Source organism: Mastomys coucha, unplaced genomic scaffold, assembly GCF_008632895.1.
Source record: "Mastomys coucha isolate ucsf_1 unplaced genomic scaffold, UCSF_Mcou_1 pScaffold12, whole genome shotgun sequence".
Taxonomy (NCBI): Eukaryota; Metazoa; Chordata; class Mammalia; order Rodentia; family Muridae; genus Mastomys; species Mastomys coucha.
The window spans coordinates 48,643,856-48,656,535 of NW_022196894.1; positions in this window are offsets into that span (position 1 = coordinate 48,643,856).

The following is a 12,680-nucleotide window of genomic DNA, read 5'->3' on the forward strand; positions in this document are numbered from 1 at the left end:
GGTTTGCTTTTGCAGAGGACCCAAGTTTGGTTCTCAGAACCCACGTTGGGCAGTTCACCACTGCCTGTAACTCCTGCTCCCGTGGACCCACCATTTAGCAAGGGCAAGCTCCCATGTACACACACACACACACACACACACACACACACACACACACACATGCACAATCAAAATAAAAATAAATTTGAAAAGGCTAAGAAGCTAAGAATAAAATATTTTGTTGCTATTTATTGTCTACTTTTTTGAAGGTAGCTGCTATCATCTGTGTGACATTAAGTTAAAGATGAGAAATGTACTTGTATCTTCTCTTTTGGTTTGAAAATTCTTTTCTAAGTTTAATACTAAACATGATCTGACTAAGAGGAAGTTTCCTGCACAGTTTTAGAGAACTGGAACAGGCAGGTGCTGCTAAAAGATTCTGTGGATGTGATTTGGGAAACATTTTTACAGTCATTTGAACAACGGATCCTTGAGTATCTAATAAGGTATAATTCAGCACATTTTCAAGAACAACGTAAATATACGTAACAGGTAACACTTAAATGGCTTCAAAATAAAGATGTTAGCATTTTCAGACACAAGGCTAAATGACTCATTTAAACAAAAGTAGTTCTCAGAGTGGCCACTTTTTTAAGGTGTCTCTCCAAAACTTTAAAAACTGAGAGGCTTTGTTACAATTTAACCACAGAAACGATCTTTTGTGAAAAAGGCCCTTTCCACTGGGCAAAGAGAATCCAGGAGAGGAACTCACTGGTGGTGTGGCTGTGTGTCAAAGCCTCACTGTGATGCGCCAGGCCTCTTATCCAGATGAATACAAGATGAGTCTCTGAGCTCACTGCTCATTTCCTTCCTTTGTAGCTGCTGCTGTTGGATTTTCTTGGAGCCATAAATGATGCTGAAAGAATGTGGAGTAAAGGCTAATGAATTTTATGCCAAGCAATCACAAAAAAGCATACTTTCTTTCTGTCATCTTACTTATGAAAGACTTTTTATTTTATTTTACTTTTTAATTTTTTAATTTTATATTTTCTTTATTTACATTTCAAATGATATCTCCTTTCCCTGTTTCTCCTCCGGAAACAAACAAACAAAATCCTGTTCCCTCTCCACTCTCCCTGCTCACCAACCCACCCTCTCTTGTTTTCTGGCCCTGGCATTTCCCTACACTGGGGCATAGAACCATGAAGGATTTTTTTAAAAAGCATATTAATATAGGAAAGTCTATAGAATTCACAATGCTTGATGAAGGCCGACAGGAAGACACTGTCTTCCTGAGTTGTGTAGGCTCTGATTTCTGTATCTGTTTCATTTCAGGGAATATGAAATTATAAAAGCAAGGATTTTATGAAAGGGAAGGCTAGTACTAGACCGTGTTTAAAGTTATTTACTTAAGCACAAGCTATGGACCAAAGCTCAAATGACTTACTGCCCTGTGCAAACATGCAATTATAGCTTTTACTTTGTCTTGTTGGAGAGAGAGATGCCTCTTCTTTACTTGAAGGATGAAAATTCTAGCTGTTAAAGCATCTGAACTCAAAAGGGGTTTCAATACCAAATAGCTGTAGTTAAAGTGTGTGTCCATTGTGATATCACATCCTTGTGCATTTTAGATGGAACCAATAACCCCGAGGGATTGGCCATTTTTGTGTGTGTGTGTGCAATTATCTTAGAAACAGAAGCTAAAACTATCTCATCTATATGTCTATATAGTTATCAATTTAACCAACACACTAGAAACATATTTTTGGTGACTATATGAAGCTTGAGAGAGTAAGTCTTTAAACTTAATAGGTTTCTTTACAAATAATATGTTGATTGGTAGAGTACAAGAGGCTAAACTTAAAAGAACTTCATAAGATAACATCTTGATCCATTATTCGATTTAATTTCATTTTGTTTCTTTTCCAAATTAGTGATACATAAAGAAAATTAAGCATCAGATATTGTAAGAAAATCAAAATAGTAAAAAAAAAAAAAAAAGGTCCTGCTTTTGCGGACCTGTGCTTTAGTTGGAAAGAGTCAGCAGAATGATCTTTCCTTCATATGGAAAATATTGCAAAGATGGGCAAATGGCTTATAGGCAGGTTGACAACTAATTCACCAATATCATTTGGCTCTCAGTGTTTTAAAGTCCATATGGCAAAGTGGAGATGAGTTTAAATAACAACTGATATTTTGAATTACTAAGTCATTAACACTTCACTATTTTTAAAGCATTTCTCAGTACTTATAGATCAATATTGCCTGCCTTTTTTAGATTAATTTTGGTACTATCAATGCTAAGGCTATGAAAGAGATGAACATGAATACGTACTCAGAGTGTAAGGGAGTTGAGAATACTCCCTATAATAGCTTATATATTTTGGTGAAATATATTTGGTGGTCTATGTTTTTTCTATTTCCAAGTTAATAGACTGAAAACTAATATCTATAAAGCTATTTATTGAGACATTTTTTGCAGCTATTTTTCCGTAGTGCCCTTTAAACTGCAGAGACAATTACACATGTCTACATGTGACAACATTTACAAATTTGAGTCGATATCTAATGTCAATGACCAGTGAGTTTGAAATAAAGTGGTATTTCCAGTAATTTCCTTCTGGTTATACTGCAAACAACAGCAGAATGTTAGGAATAATTGTAATACCTAACTTTTATTTTGATACCTAACTTTTTTTTGATGCTGGAAATTGAATTGAGGTCCTAGAACATACCTAGAAGATGGTGTTGTGACGTAGGATAACCATGGAGCTCATATCTCTTTCTGTTCAGATTCTTGGTCTTGTGATTAAAAGAATTTATAGAATGATACAGCAGGCTAGCCATCAAAAAGTTTTATTTAGCAAGTGTTAGTGCATGATGAGGAGGAGTGTAGGCATCCTGGTGAGGGAGAGTCACACTGGGGTCAGCTGGGGCAGCCTCTTTGTGAGTTAGGAATGTGAACTGTTGAGGAACTTTGGTTATTTTTTACCTTTTGATTTAAATTAGGCCTCAGGCTATCCTGAAGTCTCATCAATAGTAATGATGCCCAGACGACATCTGCCTTCTGGAGTAATTTCAACTGGATCCAAGTTTCCTTTATATTCTTTCTTACTGTTGAATGCCACCAGTAGAGTTCCGTCTTGTGGAGTTACAGAACCTGTGCTTATTTTGGTAGCTTTTTTGGCTGATTCTGGTGAGTTCAGAGGCAAAATGGCTTTTTCTTACGGATTGGCAAGAAAGAGCTGGATATTGAAGTCTTTTGACTCAATGATATCAGAACAAGGAGGGGGTGGCATATAAATATAAAGATATGGACAGTGAGTGCCCTTTACTGAGCACTAACCCTTTCTTATTAACACCGAGTTATGTCCCTCCCTCTGCTTATTTCTAAGATAACAAGTTGTCTAGGATTAATAATAGTAGGTAGTAAGATGGAGGAACTGAGAAAATTCCAGTGATTTAAGGAATTAAGTGGAATTTAAACATGTAATGACTAAATGCATAGAAAAAAATTTCCAAAACTTGAAAACAGACAATTAAGACTTTACAATGAGATTTGATAATTTAAAAAAGTTTACTTTTATAAATACAATGGAGAAAGGGAGCAATTATTATTTTTTTCTTACTATATCCTTCCTTAGATCATTGGTTTTTGTTTGTTTGTTTGTTTGTTTGTTTTAGTTGGTTTTTTTTTTTTGGATGAAGCTCTGACAATTGGGACATATTTTATTTAGAGAGATGGAATTTTTGGTTTAAGAAAAATGGCCTCTTGATGTTGACAGTAAACCAGCAGTCACTGCAGCAGAATGGAAAGCCTACCTTATAATTCAAATCTGTCATTCTTCTGTTACTATCACATATATACTATTTAGCTTTTCTCTAGAATATTAATATTCACTATTCATAGATTATCTTCATCAGTTGGAGTTATTTGTTCTGAGATTTATTGTTGAAAATGTTTTGACGTCAGGTTCTAAAAACTCAGGAAGTATCTGCCTTGAAATGTAAAATCCCATTGTTTTGGACAAGTGAAGTTTAGTATCTATACATTCATGTGACTCATTACAAATAATGGGAAATTTTAACTTTTCATACTCAACAGCATAATGCTTAAAGTAATTTTTGAACTATGAAGCATGAAGATTTTTTCATGTATTTGGTTTAAAAAGTCTAAAATTTATTTTCGTGCATCTAAGTCAGGAATGTATATGAATAGTGTCTGTTTGTGGAAGACTCTTGCCATTATTCCTTGGATAGAACCTTAATCTCCAGAGTTCTAGATGTCACCTTTCTCCTACATTACCTCTATTTGTACGTGAAGCTGCTTACAGGGTCCCCCACTCTATCCATCAGGACTCTGGTTATTTTCTGACACCACATCACATTGTCTCAATTTATCTTACCCTGAGAAAAGACATTTATTTGGCCCTCAGTTCTGGTGACTAGGAAGCCTAAGTGGTCCATTACTGTCATTTTGGCAAGAGCCCCTTGGCTATGCAACAGCGTATTTGAGAACTGTTAAATGAACCAGCTATAAGCACGGGGCCAAACACCTGGGTGCCCTTGCTTTACAGAACCTATCATGAGGACTATTCCAGAAATTCCCGCTTCCACAAAACAACATTAATCCCCATGCAGCTGCTAACCTCATGACCTAAGATTGCCTTCAACTTCATTTCATTTTGAAGTTTCTGCTATTGCACTAAAGGTGTGCTTCTAGCAAATGAATCTTTGAGGAACAGACCACATGAAACTATAGTATAACAGATCCAGCAGCACACACTCTGCTGAATTCTTTTTCTTCATTGGTGTCATGGGTATACCTCCTCTTTGATCATTCATAAACATTTTAGAAAAGCTTATCAAATTCTAAATCAAATGTAATATAGTGGTTTTGACTAGGAATGCAGCATCTACTAATAGGAAGAAAATGGGGGTTTAAAATAAGTGCTTGTATCTTCACTAGTTTATCACCTACATGGTCTTTTTTAATAATTGCACATTTTTTCTTTGTATGACATTTGAAATGTAAGAACTCTCCCCAGGAACCTTGCAATATTTGTTGTTGCATAAATATACTATTTTACAAGCTTTCCCTCCTGTTTATCAACGAAGCATAAAATCACAATAGTTTTTCATATTAACCTTTAAAAATCAATCTAGATATAATTTGATCAGCTCCTTAGACTTTTAGGCAGGTCATTTGGGTCTTCTCTGTCCTATTATCTGTAAATAATGAATATTTGTTCCTTTTATAGCCTGCATCTTTTACCCTTTTTTTCTGGTTTTATACTATGATTTAGAAATTCTAACTAAACATTTGGCTGAGGACATGAATCATTATTAAACTTTTCTCTCTTTCAAATAAATATTTGCTATAGACTATTATTTCAGTTGTGCTTCAGCAGGTTTTAGTAAATTAACTTCTTATATTTCAGTAAGAAATTTTATCTTGAACCAAGGACTGTCTTCCTCTTCCACCTCCTCCTCCTCCTCCTCCTCCTCCTCCTCCTCTTCCTTTTCCTCTCCTTCTTCTACCACTTCTTCTCCCCATCCCTCCTTCCTCCCTCTCTCTTTCTACCATCATTTGAAATAGTAAGTTTTTCCTTCAAAACACTATGATCTTTGTTAAGGTGACTTGTTTTCAGTTCTCAAGAATAAATATAAGTGTATTGTATATCTTTTAGTAATTTAAAATGTGAGTCTTTTTAATGGGGTACAATGGGGTACACTGAAGATTAGTGGTCTTAGTTCTTTAAAGGCCTGACAAAATTTAGAGTCTGGATTTTATAATTTTTTGGAATAAAGTCCAATATATGTTTCCTTCTGTCATTTTGGGTTTCTCTGATATCTAACATTACCTCTTGCCATCTTTTCTTATTTTCTTCTACTAATTTTGAAATGTCCTTATTTTTGAAGACCTTGAAATACAGTATTAAGATATTTATTTGAGATTCTCTGAAAGTAATGGATCCTACCTATAAACTTTGATCTCAGAACACTTTCAATTTTTTCTACTTGTCTTTATTCATTGATTCTTTCATGTATTACATCCTGACTGGTTTCTTCTTCCTCCTCACTTCCACAACCTTCCTTCCCTGGCAACTTCTCACTCTCCTAGATCCACCTATCCTTCATTTCCCTTCAAGGAAGAGCAGGACACCCACAGATAGCAACAGAGCATAAGAAGTTACAATAAGAACTGGCTCAAACCCTCATATTAAGGCTGATGAGGCAACCCAGCAGGAGGCAAAGGGTCCCAGAAGCAGGCAAAAGAGTCAGAAATACTTCCACTCACACCGTTAAGAGACCCCCCAAGAACACCAAGCTAAACAATCATAACATGCCAAGGACCAGCTTTGGCTTGGAGAGGGAGTCCTGAGGAAGGGGTATTTTGGAGTGGAGGAAGAAACAACTCAAAGTCAATGATGGGTGCAAGGTAACAGCTCTATCCTCAGCTATATCTGGCACTCCAGACAACTGTGTATATAGCTCAGCTCTTGCAGACCAAAAACTCAAGTTTTTATTTACATATCAATTCAGTCATTATTCCATGTCCCTTTTTGATTATCTCACAAATCATCATTTTATGATCTTAGCCCCTTGAGTCTTAGAAAGAGACTGAAAGTACATTTTTTTTTGACATAGCAAATGAACACAGATATTTTCTTGCCTTTGTAAGCACAAACAATAAGTTTGGATGTGTGGGATCTTGTCCTGAGATAACCATTCCCACCACTCCTGGACCTAAACGCTGTCAGTCTCATTATGACTTTGAACTCAGGAATCTGCCTGCCTTTATAAGCACAAACAACAAACCTAGGTGGGATCTTGCCATGAATTCACCACTACCTAAATCTCTTTATCTGTTTTCTTAATATCTTTCTGAAAGGCAGACTTATTGGGGTAGCTGTCTCTGTTCTTTTCAGGTCATGAAGACCCTCATACAATTCATATTGTATCCTTATATTTTACATAGTTGAGAAATCATGTATTTTTGAACTCATATTTTCAGTGCTCTTTCCCTCAGCCTCAAGGGTATCCTGAAGGTCACAGAAGTTACCATTTTTTCTGAAGAACACATTCTTGCTTCTTTGACTTGCTGTTTATAATTATCACGAAGTCACTAATCTTAATAGGGAGAATATTCCCAGAAGGTAGAACATGAAGTAAAATGTATACATTACTATACAAACAAGCCTCACACCCACAGCGATCTTCAGCACTTACTGAGGCCCATGTCCTTATGGCTATGCTCCAGGGGCAGGACACTACCACGCTGTCCCTTACACAGCCATGCAGGACTTGGCAATAACATATATGTAGAAGATGTAGGTCAGACCCATACAAGCTCCCTGATTGTCAGGTAAGTCCTTGTGAGTCCCTATGAGTCCTGCTTAATTGGTTATGTGGGCTGTGTTCTTGTGGCGTCCTTGAACCCACTGGATCTTACAATTATTCATTTGCCTCTTTAATGGACTTTGCCAAGCTTTGCCTATTGTTTGGCTTTGGGTCTCTGTACCTGCTCCCATCAGTTGCTGGATGAACCCTCTCTGATTATGACTGTGCTAGACACCAATCTATAAGTATAACAGAGTGCCATTAGAATTCATTTCATTAACTTATTTTGCCTGTTATGTTTGGTTCTATTCTAGATCTCTGGGCTCTTCTGTTCCTGGCCTTACAGGTAGTGTCAAACATGGGCTATCTCTCTCATCATGGTATGGGCCTGAAGTTGGACCAGTCATTGGTTGGCTACTCCCATAAGTTCCGTGCCACCATTACTCCAGCACATCTTGTAGTCATGATAGAGTGTAGGTACAAGGTTAATGCTCAAATCCCACTGTTAGAAGCTATTCTGCTTAGACTGTGGCTGATTTAGGTTCTGTTCCCCTACTGCTAAGAATCTTCACTATGGTCACCCTTGTAGAAACTAGAGAGTTTCTACTGCACTAGGTTTTCATATTGTCCCCTAAATATTCTCCAGTTTCAGTTGTCTCTCCATCTATCCCATAAATTCGATCCTCGTGTACCTATTTGCACTTCCTCCAAGTTCACCCACAAAATCTATTCCATTTCCACTTCCCAGAATCCATGCATCCCTTCTTGAGCCCTCCTTGATAATTAGTCTCTCTGGGTCTGTAGATTGTAACATGATTATCACTTTCAGTTTTTAATGTAAAATTTTATTTTTTTCTGTTGATTAATTTATTTGCATTATAACCTAATCACAGCCGCCTCCAAGTCCCCTCCTAACATGGGCCTCTCCCCTATGTTCCTCTTCCCTTCATGTCTGAGAAAGGGAAGGTCCCTCCTGGGGAACCATCCCACTCTGGCACCTTAATGACTAGGCACACCCTCTCCCACTGAGGCCAGACAAGACTGTGCAGTTAGGAGAACAAGGTCCATAGGAAGACATTTAGGATAACCACTGCTCCAGTTGTTGGGGAATCTGCATGAAGACCAACCTGCACATCTACTACATATGCGCACAGAGTCTAAGTATAGCCCTTGTATTCTCTTTTGTTGCTGGTTCGGCCTCTGGGAACCCCAGAGGGTCCAGGTTCATTGACTGTTGGTTTTCTTCTAGAGTCCCTATCACGTCTGGGTTAAATCATTCTCCTAACTCTTCCACAGACTCCCCGAGCTCAGTCTACTGTTTGGCTGTGGGTCTCTGCATCTGTTTTAGTCAGCTGCTGGGTGGAGCCGTTTAGAGAACTGTTATGCTAGGATTTTGTCTGTGAATCCAGGCAGGGAGAGACACAAATATAGCCTAAGGCTCCAAGTAGTTGAAGGAGGAAGACAGGACAGCAATATGTTCTTATAGATCTGAGAAGAGTATATTTTTGACTAGAGTAGGCCCCATTCCTCCACTTAACTATTTCCATATCTACAATCCTCAAAATCTTCTTCCTAGTGTTTTCTTTCTTTCTTTCTTTCTTTCTTCCTTCCTTCCTTCCTTCCTTCCTTTCTTTCTTTCTTTCTTTTTTTCTTTCTCTCTTTCTCTTTCTCTTTCTTTAAAAAATTACCTAGCAAGTCAAATTTGTGGTGACTATATACTGCTGGATGTGGGCCCATACACTGGAGTATCATCTACCTTCTTAAAGAAACTCTGTCTCTCTCTCTCTCTCTCTCTCTTTCTCTCTCTCTCTCTCTCTCTCTCTCTCTCTCTCTCTCTCTCTCTCTCTCTCTCTCTCTCTCTCTCTCTCTCTCTCTCTCTCTCTCGGAAGCTGTCAATTGTCCATAACTTCTCAGTTAGAACTTGGTCTGGTGAGTTCCTCCTCTATGCAGGCTTAACAATAATTGGATTGATTTTGTCCAGGTAGCCACACCTGCAGTGAATTCACAAATGCAACCCTCCTGTCAACTCTAGAAGACATTGTCCTGTTCCATCCCACGCCAACAACTGGCTCTATCAATCTCTCCATCCCATCTTTGAGGATGTTTATTGAACTTTGGAGGGTTGTGGTGGCAGCAAGGTATAGATGTTCCATGTGTGGCTAAGCACTCTATAGACACTTATTCTCTGCACTTTGGCCAGCTATAAGTTATTCAGTTAACTGTCATCCATTACACACACAAAAAATATCTGGTGAGGTGTAAGACTATAATTAGTCTACAGGTTCACAGGTACAATCTAGAGGCTGATTTTGTGTCAAAAGCCATCCAGGAAAGGGTAAAGGTTAGCCGATGACGTTCCTGAGATGGCCTACCATTTTGTGCATGGTCTATGATGGATGAGATCTTGGAAGCAAGGCCTTAGAGACTTCATGTCAGGAGTGATTCTTGCTATTGATATACCTTTTCTGTCATTAAATTAACATAACAAGCCCACTAGCCCACCCTATTGAGCAGATTGCTTGAAGGTCAATGAAGATGTATTATCTTGTAGAGATGCTATGTAGACAAATAGGTGATTTTTTAATTCCTAATATTGATTCTATAGAATTCCTACATTTATATTAGTAATTATTGAACCATTTATATAAAGGTCTGCAATTAAGGCTCTGCAAGTCTTCATGTGTCATGAGTTAATTGCACTAAGATAGAAAACAGGCATGCAGCAGATTTATAACCAAAAGTTCCTTTCTGGACTAGTTGTAAAACTATTTTCTGATAACTAAAGGCCATAAACAAGAAATGGATAGTTTGTTGTAGGTACAAGGATAGAAGATAAATATTGATTGGACTTATCTACACAAAACCTCAATACTAATGAATACTAGGCAGATGATTTACTAACAAATCTAGGAATTATAGTTTTTTTCCTATTTTATTTATTTTATTTTCATTTTTATTGATGTTTTCTTTATTTACAATTTCTCCTTTCCCAGGTTCCCCTCCCAAAATAAAATAAAATAAAATAAAATAAAATAAAATAAAAAACCAAAAATTAAAACAAACCCTGTTCCCTCCTTCCTCCCCCTGCTCACCACCCTACCCCCTCCTGCTTACTAGCTCTGGCATTCTCCTACACTGGGGCATAGAACCTTCACAGAGCCAAGGGCCTCTCCTCCCATTGATGACCCACTTGGCCATCCTCTGCTATACATATGCTGCTGGAGCCATTAGTCCCACCATGTGTACTCTTTGGTTGGTGGTTTAGTCCCTGGGAGCACTGAGGGTACTAATTAGTTCATATTGTTTGTCCTAAGGGGCTGCAAACCTTTCAGCTCCTTGGGTCCTTTCTCTAGCTCCTTCATTGAGGACCCTATACTCAGTCCAAACTTTCACTGAACCTGTGGAGCTAGTGGCAGAAGATGACTACTTCATTAGATAACTAGTCTTTCTTTTATTATTATTAATCATTCCATTTGTTTACATCTCAAATGATACCTCAATTCCTGGTTACCCCCTCCACGAACCCCTAATCCAATGATATCCCACTTCCTGGTTACCTCTCCACCACTGCCCCCATCCCATGTCTGTCCTCTCCTCTCCCTTTTGCCTATATGAGAGTGCTCCCCTACCCACCCACACTCTCCTGCCCCATCACTCCAGCATCCCCATACTCTGGGACATCAAACTTCCCATTGCTTTTGGGCACGGCCATCCTTTGCTACATATGTATCTGGAGCCATGGATTCCTGTAGATATACACCGTGGTTGGTGGTCTAGTCTCTAGAAGAACTGGGTAGTCAGGCCAGCCTATGTTGTTCTTCCAATGGAGTTGCAAATTCCCTCCACTGCTCTAAGTCTTTTTTCCAGCTCCCCCACCAGGTTCCCTAAATTCAGCCTGATAGTTGCCTCCAAACATCTGCCTCTTCATTGGTCAGCTGCTGGCTGGACTTCCCCAGAAACTGCCACACTTGGTTCCTGTCAGAGAGCACCGCTTGACCATTACAACAGTCTTGAGTTTGTTGTCTGCAGACAGGATGGATGGATCCCCAGGTGGGGCCATTCCACAGGTGGTCCTTCCTTCAGTCTCTGTTCCTTTTTTTTTTTTTTTGGTCCCTGTTCTTCCTTTGGACAGGACCATTTCTGTGTTAAAAAAACTTTTGAGATGGGTGTGTGGCCCCATCCCTCAACCAAGGGTTATGCGTATTTACTGGAGGTGGTCTCCACAGGTTCTCTTCCCCTTTCTCTGTGCATTACAACTAAAGTCAATCCTATTGGGTAGTGGGAGCTTCATGTTTCTCTGGTGTCTGGAAGCTATCCCCAGTTCCTCATCCTCCCTACTACCTGTTTTTATTCGATTTCCTGATCTCTCTACCTCTCTCATGTCTCCCCCAGATTCTGATACTGCCACCCTTATTTCCTCTGCCTCCTTTCTCTCTCCCTTGTCCCCCTCTCCTTCCATTTCCCACTATCATCCTGTTCCCTCCTAAATGCAGGAATGAAGCATCCACCCCTGGTCTTCCTTCCTTCTACGCTCCATATGGTCTGGTAGGTTGTATCATATGCATTGTGAGCTTTTGGGTTAATATCCACTTATTAGTGAGTACATACCATGTGTATTCTTCTGTGTCTGGGTTACCTCACTCAAGATAATTTCTAGTTCCATCCATTTGTCTGTGAATGGAAACACATGTAAACATTTCTATTGCTACTTTTTATTCAATTTAAGATTTGGATTTATATTTGAATTTTTGTGAACTTTGGAGGAAAAAAGACGCTTAGAATATCATATGATCTATTCTCCTAAAAAAGTATAAAAACTAGGAACAATGACATTAAGGAGGCAGAAGCAGAAAAGAAGAAGTGCAGAGTAGAAACAAAATAGAAGCAGAAGAGACAGCAGCACGTAACAGAATATAATAGAGCCGAGGAGAGTGGGAAGAGGCAAAGAAGAATATAACAAGAGCAGAGGAGCTGAAGAGCTGAGGAAAGGCGCAGGCAAGATAGAGCACAAAGAGCAGAGCAGGAGAGCTGCAGAGAGAACAGAAGCAGCAGGAGGCTTCTTCTCACCAGGAGACAGGCTTTTCTTAACAGTAAGACTTGCCTCTTACTGACAGGGACAGGAGGTTTGTTCTAAGGGACTTAGGTTTTTTCTCATTTAGCAGTAGAAAGGTCGAAACTTTTCCATTCTCTTTGCAATAAAGGTTAAAGCTTATTCTTCATTCAAAATTGAGTTGAGAGCTTGTTTGGAGGTTCTAGCAGGGGAGCGCAGCTACTCGTATACCCTTGACTGAAGACCGGTCCTCCTCTATTCGGGGAAGGTCGTCCTCTTCGACCGAGCGCGCAGCTTCGGGAGGGAC